The following is an 11,148-nucleotide window of genomic DNA, read 5'->3' as shown; positions in this document are numbered from 1 at the left end:
GTTTAAGTCAATGGTCTGATCCTTCCAGGGTCTCTGTTATGTTGATTTTGAAGGGATGCTATTCAGGAATTTAAAAGAGAGAGTACCTCCAAGGGTACATGGGAGCTGGCCTGGATTGGAAACTGGATCTAGTAGTCTCACATCAGAGCATGCCCAGTTCCAACTTGAAACTCGCAGAACATGCAGGTGGAGGTAGTCCCCATCGCTAGGAAAGACCAGTCTTCAACTTGACTGGTTTAAATCTCAAAATACAGGTTTTGCTCTTTTCCACTGTTTGATTTGTCATATCAAATTCCATCTCTTTGTCATATCAAATTCTATCTAGACTTTTTTACTACTCATGTTTCCTCTCTTTTTAAAGATGCAAATTGAGATCTGGTAGGAAAAAGCATTCTGCAGAACCTGCTGAAGGATTCAGAGATCAAAACTTTTGCAAACTTCAACAGCTGTGACTCTTTCTAAGCTTGATGCTGATGGAAGAGAAATATCACCTTTCCTTAGTGTAATGTTGATCCAATCAAATTGGGTCCAACCAAAGTAGGAGCACATCTCCAAGTCAAGTCATGCAGGCAGAGAAGGCTCATATGGTTACCTGAGCGGATTCAGATGATAGGATGGGACATTTTTCTTGTGGCTCTGTGTCCAGTCACTTGATAGTTCTATGATCAAAGCCCACTGCATTTTGGTGATGTGACAAACACTTTGGGTCACCTACTGGGAGAAGGGCTTTGGGTTTCCATAACTCAGGCTCAGATGTTGGGAATCATCTGCCTTGATGGCAGATGATGGCAGATGGCAGACCTGCATGCTTTTACCAAGCCTGCTGTCATCTACCTTCTTTGGAAGGTGGACATCCTTGACCATTGCAGAGGCTCCTCACACAAAGCTTTCTCAGGCTCCTAATCATGTACATTGCCCTTCATTGAAGGCTTGCTGTCAGCGGTCCACCCACGCACATTTCTGCAGGATAAAGTCCTCATCACTGGGACAAAAGCTCCCCGCTCTCCAGCCTGCATAACTGCACACACTGTGAGTTTCAAAACCCAATCCTCAAGTTCTGGCTTTCTGCAGGAACACAATTTCTCGTTGCCCTTTCCACCTAGCACAGCTAGGAACCTCGCAAAACACTCTTCACATCTCAAGTCATTCCACATATCTGGGCTGTTCTGCCTGTTTTATTTCTTTGCAAGGGATGCTGTGGATATAGCTATGGATGCTACAATGTCATGTGGTGCTGGAGGTAGAGATGGGGCTCCACTATCAGCTCCACTCTCCTCTCTCCTGCCATCCTGGCTCTGCTCCCTGATCCACACTCTTCCCACTGGAAACTCTGAGCTGACATTCACGTGCCGTGCACAGTGCATGAAGGATGGGAGGCAGGAAAGGAGTGAGGCAGGGAGAAAACAAACCTCAAGTCACTGCTCCTGCTGAAAATCAAAGCAAATGACATTTTCCTACGAGCTTCTGATCTGGAGGAAGTTATTTAGGAATAGCACAGAGAGCTGCAGAAGACAAACACAGAATGGTTAAGGTTGGAAGGGACCTCTAGAGATCATCTAGTCCAACCTTCCTGCTCAAGCAGGCACACCTAGAGCATGTGGCACAGGGTGGCATCCAGGCGGGTTTTGAAGACCTCCAGAGAAGGAGACTCCACAACCTTCTCTGGAGGTCTTCAAAACCTGCCTGGATTCAGCCAGGCACAAAATCAGACCCAAAATCAAAGCAGCTGTGTGCGAGATTGATGGCAAGAAAGCAGCTCCTCTATTTTTTGCTGTCAATAAGCTGGAAAGAATCCTTACTTTGCTCGCCCCTTCCAGTGCTAGGCGGCTCTCGGATGCCCAACCTGTTTGCAGACACCATGAAGAAAAAGGAGATTTAGATGTATCTAGACGAAGAGGCGATCAGCCGGAGCGATGCCCTACGTAGGGATGGTCACAGTGACTTTGTGAGGGAGGTGCAATTAATCGGCACTGGGACCCCAATGTGAGTCATCTTCCCTTTTCCATGAGGTGTTACTTCAAGTTAAGAGCACTTAGGGAGCGGTCAGAAACTGGGAGTTGTCCCTTCCCACCAAAACAAGAAATTCATGACATATTTATTCAAATTGCATGAATACATATGTAGATTTGCAGAAGTGACCAGCACAGTGGCTAATAACCCCATTTAGCACAATTATTGACATGAATATGAAGAGGGAGGGAAATAAAAGAGCAGATAAATGTAACACAGGTGTTGCTCAGTTCAGCACAGGCCACAGTACCAGATCTACAGCATGCACGTTCGACATCAATAGCAAAAAGAAATGGACTAAAAGCAAGGTTTTCTAATCATTTTTTTGAAATGAGATATAATCCCAGTTCAGGGATTATGGTAAGTGACAAAGGAACATACTTAGGAAATCAACTTATATCCTTTGGCAGCCATGTGAAAGTCCATGGGGATGTCCAGAAATTCAGTGAGGAATCTAAACAAGAAGGCAGCAGCTGTGATCATCAACAAAACTTAATCACTCAAAATCTACAAAATTCGAAGACCACAAATCTTTGACTCAGATGTTATTTCCATCTTACCATATGGATGTGAGAGCTGGAACTCCACCAAAGAGATGTCTAAAAGCCTTCCAAAGCAAATGTCTTTGGAAAATACCAGGTTTAAATGGAATAAGATGCATAACAAGTATTGAGATCTTCCCAGGACAGCATCTCAGAGTTATCCAGAAGATGAAATGGAAATACTTCGGACATGTTGTCTAAAGGGTGTTGGGCAGCAGAAGAAATAAAGGAAGAAATGGCCAATCAAAAAAGATTTTTAGCACTATTTAGAGAAAAGGAGAAAAGATAAATGCATAGGATTTAAAAATTCAGAGGCCATGTGAATTAAAATCCATAATAGGCAGAGGTAGAATTGCTTTCCAAGAAAAGGCAAGGAAGAAGCAATTCAATTGCTTAATACAGAAATGCTCTTCTGAGCTGCTCCTGCCTCAAAGGCAGTTTTAAACCATAAATAAAAATGTCTTGTTTATGACCCAAGACTGCACCTCCCATCCTGAGCAGGCATCATTTCAGGCAAGAAATGTCACATTTGGACGGAGGAATTCATTTCTAGGTATTAGTGTCATGCAGACACGCGGGCTGATGCAAGATTTCCCAGATACTTCCAACTTTCTCTAGGAAAACTGCAATGGCTGAGAAGAAGGGAATTGAATAAGAAAAGACAAATCCAGAAACTAAATCCCCCCACAAGCTGTTGGCATCAAATTATGCCAGATTCCCTGGAGAAACAGGCATTGCTGGCTATGCTAAGCAGCAAGAAACACATGCTTGCAGTGCTCACATTTTCCTCTTGCTGCTTAAAGGCACCACTTGTACACTGAAGACCATGAGATCTTTTGGACCAACACTGATTTTTTTTAGCTTGTTTGTTTGCTTAAAAGTAGCCCGCTTTTAAATTGCTGATGTGGCCATGAGGGATGACACATGCAAGAGGGCAACAACCAGACTGAGCAGGTTTACACAGTGACCTCCAAGAATCCCCATTTGTAAATATGAAAAAACACATCTTGAAAGGCTCACTTGAGGTATAAGTAGCAGCATTCGCCTCCAGGAATGCACAGGGTCTTCATCCCTTCTGGAGGGCTCAGGTCCATTTTCTGCCATCCTGTGATGACTAAATATTTGCTTCTCTTGCCGTTTTTGCTAATGGAAAAGAAAGAAGCCAAACAAACATATAGGCCACTGACTACAGCGACAGGAGCTCAGGGATGGCAGTCTGAGTCACTTTGCTACTGCTGCAAGCCAGGCTAACAATACAGCTAATTGCACTTCAGCTGCTGTTGAGGTGTTCAGTTTATCGACCCAACATTTCCACATTTAGCTTGAAAAAAACCATGAGTGACCCTTTCACAAGGATCATTTCGCAGCTACCTTTTCAGGGCAGTGACTCTGAAAGCTTTTGACCCCAAGCATCTGAGCACGGTGGGATATTAACATAATGGTGCATACCCGTGTTTTGTACACAAGTCCTTTCTAACACCAGTGACTTGTCAGAGAGTGCGAGGGGCTGAAAAAGCCAAATGGCAAAAAAATGACTGCTGCCCAACTGCAGTTTCATCTGTGTTGATCCTGTGGCACAGGAGCACTGGGGAAGGATGAAAGACAAGGCCTGAAGATCATCTGAGAGCAGAGGAGCCACCGTGTGACCTTTCAGAGAGGAGCATCTGCTTGTCCCCCAAAGGCACAGCTTTTAGATGACAAACTTCTGGAGGCAGGTTGCTTTTAGGGGCAGATTTGCATCTCTAATTCAAGCTGTGCTACCATAGATGCTACTTGGAGACATGCAACCATGAGGCCCTGGAGGCTCTAGGACACCGTGTTTCATATGTCATATGTATGTAGCATCTAGGCACCTAAAAGAAATCTGATCCTTGGCTACAGCATCTCAGATCCCAAGTAGAAAAAGCAGAGGTGGCAACATCCTTCTCCTTCCTTCCTTTGGGAGGTCTTTAGAGAAAAATGACACGAAGGGCTGAGGAGAGGTATCAGAGGCAGGTCCCAACGTGGACATGGTAGATAAGCGTGGCAAAGCTCACTGCACCTCTGGTTGAGGAGATCACAGCAGACCATGTCGATGTGCCGCCTCTTGGACGACGGCAGGCCTAGGTGTGCCGCAGTTAAAGTTCCATAAAATCACAGAGCCAAAGGACAGTGTGAGATAAAAAGCATTTGAGATAATGAGCATTTGTATATGACTTCTACTGGGGTTAACCCTTTTTTTCCCAAGACTGTTGGCAGCATGAGGTTGTCACATGGAGAAGAGGCAAGAGGTAAAAGAGGGACCATGCTGAATGGCAGAGACTGTTTCAATATCTACTTCAGCTGTACTCAGTGTGCTACATTAAATTAAATCAAATTCTCTATTTCTAAGTCCTTCCACCTTGAAAGACAGGGATAAATATGTTTCATCTCCTCTATCAGGGGCTGCAAGATCAAAGTCCACCACAGCATGGTGGACTTCTGAGAGCTGGAAGGATCATCTAGTCTAGGAAAACCCTTGCCCACATTCCCATGTTCCCCTCCCTTGCCAAAATACTCGCTGGTAGTACAAGGAACCTCTGCAGACCACTTGGAAGCATCTCCCGTAGCTTCACACATCACCAGCAGTCTGCAAGCAGCAGTTTCAAAACCCGTGCCCCAGGCGAAGTAGTAAAGTCCAGTTCAGTCCTCAGTTGTGGGGAAGACTGTCAACAAAGTGCAAGCAAAAGCATCAACTTATTCCGTGCCTCAGTTTCCCTGTGCAGACTAAACCCTTCAGGAGGATCTGGTCCCACCGAACATTAAGTGCTGAGTGCATCACAGAACCATTCTGAGTCGCCTCAGCTGCTACTGAAATCTAAACAAATATTTGCTCAAATGCAGGTTTGAGTCACTACTGTAATTTATGTGCTTTGGTCTGGTAAACGTTGTTACATCACCTCATGCATTTGACACTTGCTTTAAAAGAGAAAATTAAAAAAAGGCTTCAGTGTCACTTCTGGTCTCTTCCAAAAGAAAAAAACAAAAGAAGAAGAAAAAAGAATACTGCTTCCTGTTATACTTTCCTTAAGTACTGTTTGTCTTTCTGAAGTTCAACCTGTGTTTTGCCATCATCAATCTTTTACATCCACCCTGGACTTTGCCAGGGCTGTTGGCCAGTGCGGAGGTCATGATGCAGTCATGATAGACAGCGAAAGATTTATTCAAGCTGTCTCCACAAAGCCTAACCACGAGTTTTCACTTGCTGCACCACATGAAAACCTCTAAGGGCATGTCCACCTTGACCAATGCATCACCTTGGCAAGAAAAGCAAGCTAGCTCTGGCCAAACCAGTTGGAGCCTCGGCTGAATAGCTGTCTTAGCACAGTACCTCCCCAAGCTTGTTAGCCTCATTAAGAAATGAAACATGGAAAATACACCTGGGTGGGGATCTCCAGAGCTGGAGAGGCCACAAGTTCTGCAGGTGACCTGTTCCAGTGCGCTACCAGTGAAGAAGCTTCCCCAGTGTCCAACTTGAATCTCCAAAGCTGCAATTTGGGATGGTTGCTCCTAGTTATGACACCTGCCACTACTGAGAAGAGTCTGGCTCCATTATTCCTGCAACTATCCTTCAGGCAGCTTTAAGCTATTAGTTTGGCTCTTTGCCTCCTCTTCAGCAGAGCAAGCCAAGCTTACTTACCTTCTCCTGACACATCTTGTACCGTTGGCTATCTCGGATAGTTCTCCACTGGATTCCCTTTCCTCAATAGCCCTCTCAGCTTGTGGGACCCAATTGTGGTACCAGTATTGAGGTGAAGCCTCATAAGTGTGCAGTAGGGATGGCTCCTAGGCTTACATGCTCCTAACATATCCCAGTTTGTGACTTAGTGCGTTTGAGCATATAGCCTCACTGTAACCCCCAGAGTCTTTTAGCAGGGCTGTCACTGAGCTGGTCCATTTTGCATGGATGGAACTGCAGATATATGTTGAGATATCAAGAGGAAAATACAATCCTGGCCGAACACTTCAGACAAATATTACGGTGGGCAAAGGAACTCCTGACCAAAATGAACTGGAGAGAAGGTTATGGGAAAGACATTGCGTACTTTGAATCATCAATAATGATGCAGTGGAGAAACAAGTTGAGGAGGGAGCACAAACTCTGTGCCTCATTGCACAAGAGAGGCAATGCTGCCCGCACGCACTGCCCTAGGAAGAGAAATGCACCCCTTGACCTGCACAACCTTTCCCTGCTCCAGCGGAGCAGGTGTTTGTCCATCCTCTGAATCATATGACAGACAGCAGCTAAAGCGCTTGCTGCTCCTTTTGAATCAGGCCTGGGGATTATAAGGGAGGAGCAGGGCATGGCAAGGCAGCTTGACAGCTGGAATAAAATGTAAAGCAAGGGACTCCAGTGTTGCTGAAGCGTTGCACAAAGAATGTCTTTGCCCAGGCTTGGAGGACTTTCATGCATGTTTGAGACCAAGCAGTGAATCCTGGTGGCATGATTCATGCCCTAATGCTTCTTTGCTGTCCCTCATGACTTTAGACTAAAAATCCCTAGGTTCACCTAAAGCAGCGCTAAAAGGGATTGGAGAACTCGGCAAATTTATTCCACTGCCTCAAAGCAGGACTGGCTCTCTTGGACTAAGCGCTCCTTGGCCAACGTGCTCTTAGAAACTCCCACTGATGGAGATGCCGAGCCCTCTCCAGGCCATCTGTTCCACTGCTTCCCTCTTCTTGCAGTTCGCGTTTGGGAAGTTTTTCCTAATGCTGTTTTCCCTTGCAGCACTTTGAGTTCTTCACTTCTTGGCCTTTCTGCACTGGACACGGAGAAGAGCTCACTCCCTTCCCCTTTGCAGCTACCTTTTATATATACTCCTCTCAGCCCTAGACTAAACAACCTCATTTCCTTCAGTCTTTTAAATTTCTGCTCCTTTTGGTTGCTTTTCTCAGGATTTTCTGTAACTGGTTCCTCTCCTCTGCAAAGGGGAACACCCTGAATTAAACATAGCACCGCCAAATGTGACAGTTACCCATTAAAACTCCTGGCAGACAAAAGGGCTATCACTTTGTTTATTAGCAATGCCTTTGTATTGTGCTGCAGAGCTAAGTGTCCTTGCCTTCTCCCCCAGTGCTAAACCTTCATCTGAATTAGCACAGCACCAAACCCCATCTTGTCCCTCAAGCATCTGAGCAACCACAACAGCTCCTATCTCAGCCCACATCTCATAGCCTCGTTCAATGATATTGATGATATTGATATGCCTGCTCAGGTGGGATATTAACCATCTACTTGAGGCCAACCATCTACATCAGGCCTAAAGACTGATTTAATGATAGGAAGCTACAAGTTCTTCTCTATGAGCTATGTTTTGCACTGCTCCATCACCAGAAAGCCGCCCCAAATAATGAACCCCATCATGCCCAGCACTGTAGAAACCCAAAACAAGCCTGCACATAACTCGGGAGACAACAGGCAGGCATGTCCTGCGAGGGAGCCCAAGAGACTGTGAGCAAGCACAGACCAGCACGACATGCGCCCGTCTCGGCTCATCAGCCGCAAAACTGAAACCAGGGTTTTTGTTTTGAGTTGTTGGTTCCTTATTCTTTTTCTCTGTTTTTCCTGTTTTTTTTTTTTGTTTGTTTTTTTTGGTTTTTTTACTTATTAGAGTTTTGAGGAGGAGCTGGGAAAAGAAGTAAAGGACAACTCTGTGCTTTGTGGCTGCCTGCAAGGAGATCTTCCACGCATGAAGGTCAAAAGGGGATTAGGTAAGAAAGGGTTTGCAAATCAAGCAAGCGGACGCTGGCTTCACGAACAAAATTAAGGCTCACGTTGCTGTTTTGGTGTTTTCATTCCCTTTGACCTCCTTTCATTTGGTTACTCCCTACTATCAGTACTACAGTAGCATTTGTAGGGTACATCTGAGATCATGACCAGTTTGTTCAGGGTCTACAGGAGCCCCTTGCCAAAGTAGCACATACCCTAGTTAGCAAGGCAGAAAAGGGCACAACTCGTCTCCCCATGAAGTTGTCATAGTTCAATGAGATGAATTTCACCCAAGGGAAGAGTAATAATTCCTGATCCCCACCCAACACATTGTACAGAGAAGACCTACATAAAAAACCCCCACAACCTCCAATGAACCTTACGGCCCCTATAGTAAAGCAGGGCAGATACTGCCTTAAGCGCAGATTAAGGCTACATGGACTAAATGCAGATGAGAGTCCTCTTCCCTACAGATGCAGAAGGAAGGTGGAAAGCAAATTTAAGCATCTTCTCAGCTTGCCAACAATCCTTTTGAAAAGTAAAAGCAGAACAAATGAGAGTTTACAGCAGCCCAGCGCTTCCAAGTGTGGTTTCAGCCACACTCCCATATGCAGATGTGCACATCTGAAATGCACTTGTTTAATGGAAGAAAAAAAAGAAAGAAAAACTATCATCTTCCCTCTGTCAGCACAGTAGAAGAGGAGACTTCAAACGCGACTAGCAGCATCCTGCAGGCTGTGATTCCCTCTTTGAGCCCTCCCTGCAGAACAGAAACCAAAGGCATAAGGCAAGTGGCTGAGCGGGGATTCGGGGCCTTAGTGCCTTCCTCTTCAATCAATATAAAAGTCAGCCTAATGCCACGGTGGTGGAAAAGCCACCAAGGTTCTGGCTACGTGTTTTGGCTGTGGAACTGATGTCAGGCTTTGCGGGAGCCTGGATTCCTGCCCGCGTCCATATGCTCTGAAGTTCTTCTTAAAGAGCACAAACTGATCAACGCTAACACCCTTAATACAGGACATGGCTATATAATAGAGCCATCTCTATATTAAAAAGTGATGGGGCAACCCCAAATGAGATACGGTATGAATTAAGGCCACTCTTTTCCAGTTACTGATGTGCAGACTTTCCATGCAACACAGCACGCTTAACTACAACTTCTATGTAACTGGGACTAGGAGGGAAGAGAAGAAGAGGAGGGAAGAGAAGAAGAGGAGGGAAGAGAAGACGAGGAGGGAAGAGAAAAAACAAAGGTCCCCCCTAAGACAAAATAACTTCCAAAAGAAGCTATGGGCAAACTCAGCCACTTGGGCCCATGGTCATACAAGAAGTCAGTGCAACCAGCATGGCTTGACGGGAAGTCCCACTGACCACAGCTGGGGACTGGGGTGCAATGAGATCCCCTTGAGTTACATTCACTCCTTGCCACTTCCTGTCCCGCTAAGGTTGTGTGGGACGGCCAGGCGCATTTCGGAATGCCCGTGTTTCCTCTTGGGGGAATACGGATGTTTTCAAAACAGAGGTGTCTTGCAAAGCACTTCGGGAGGCATCTGCATGAAAAGCACTCTTATGCCCATCAATAATGAGCAGTAACCACTGGCGTGTCACACCCGCGTGTAGAGCATTTAGCAGATTCATTCGGCTCCCGCTGGAATGCCGGAGCACAGGCTGGATATTCAGGAGGTGATGTGAGCGCCCTTTCATCGGGCAGATGCTGGGGAGCTAACGACGGTAGATGAGTTAAGGCCGCTGGTGACTCAGTATCAGCAATTAGTTGATTTCTACGCGAGGAAGGTGCTTTGCTCCATTAAGCTAAAAGCATCCTCTGCCGTTCGGCATGCACAAAGTCAGCGTGTCCGTCTCGCACGCATCAGGCTTTGTCTCGGCACGTTTTGGGGTGCAGGGAGGGAAGGAATGGGGTTTCCTCTCGGCTCCATCACACACTCATAACCCACCTCCCTCCCTGGGCGAGATGCTCCAGTGAACAACCCGTCTACAGCACAGAGGAGACCCCTGCCTCACCACCCTGCCTGTGCTTCCCAGGACACACAGAGGGCAAGAGCAGCTGCAATGAGAGGCCCTTTTGCCCCGAGGAAGCCAGAGCATCTCGGGGAGCAGGAGCATCCCGCTCGCTCTGGCCATGAGGGAGCTGAAAGCCGGAGTTGGACGGCGGGAGCCCTGGCTTCATCTGCGAGTCACACGGCGGCGGCTCCCGAGCTCCGGGGCCCCCCGCGCCCGCGCCAGGCAGACGGAGGGCGCCGAGAACAGTTATTTCTTTGAGCGAGGCGGCGATGCGACAGCGCTGGCATTTGCACCCACTTTTATAACTTCCTCGAGCCGTTTGATCTCGGCCGCTAATGACACAAACACGGCGAGAAAAAAAAAAGGGGGGGGAAAAAATAAAGGCTACCGAAGCGCTGCCGCTGGTGCAATCTTCAAAGAGTTGGGACATCAAGTGATTTACGGCACCCGCGAGCAGGCAGGGCGTGAGCAGCCGTTACGGGGGTCCCGGGCTGCTCCCACCTTCCCTTCCCGTCCCTTCCCGTCCCTCCGGGGCAGGAGGGTGCTCGCGGGAAGCGCAGCCTCCGAAGGCGCCGCGGGACGCGCGGGCTCCGCGGCAGGTGCACCCGGCGCCGCCGCATCCCCGCGCTCGCGGACACCTCCCTTCTTTATTTTCCTCCTTTTTCTTTCTAATTTTCCCCCTTTTCCCCTCATTATTTTTCTTCTCCCTTCCCCCCCCTTTCACTTTTTTCCCCCCTTTTTTTCCTCCCCTTCCGAATTTCTAGGAAGCTGGCTACCAGAAATCTACTCAAGCAAGATTCCTACCATCTCAAAGTGGTATCTCCAACCAGTCTCCAATAGGAGATTAGT

Source organism: Nothoprocta perdicaria, unplaced genomic scaffold (genome assembly GCF_003342845.1).
Source record: "Nothoprocta perdicaria isolate Ctin4 unplaced genomic scaffold, notPer1 scaffold_146, whole genome shotgun sequence".
In the NCBI taxonomy this organism is placed as follows: domain Eukaryota; kingdom Metazoa; phylum Chordata; class Aves; order Tinamiformes; family Tinamidae; genus Nothoprocta; species Nothoprocta perdicaria.
This window is presented reverse-complemented; position numbering follows the sequence as displayed.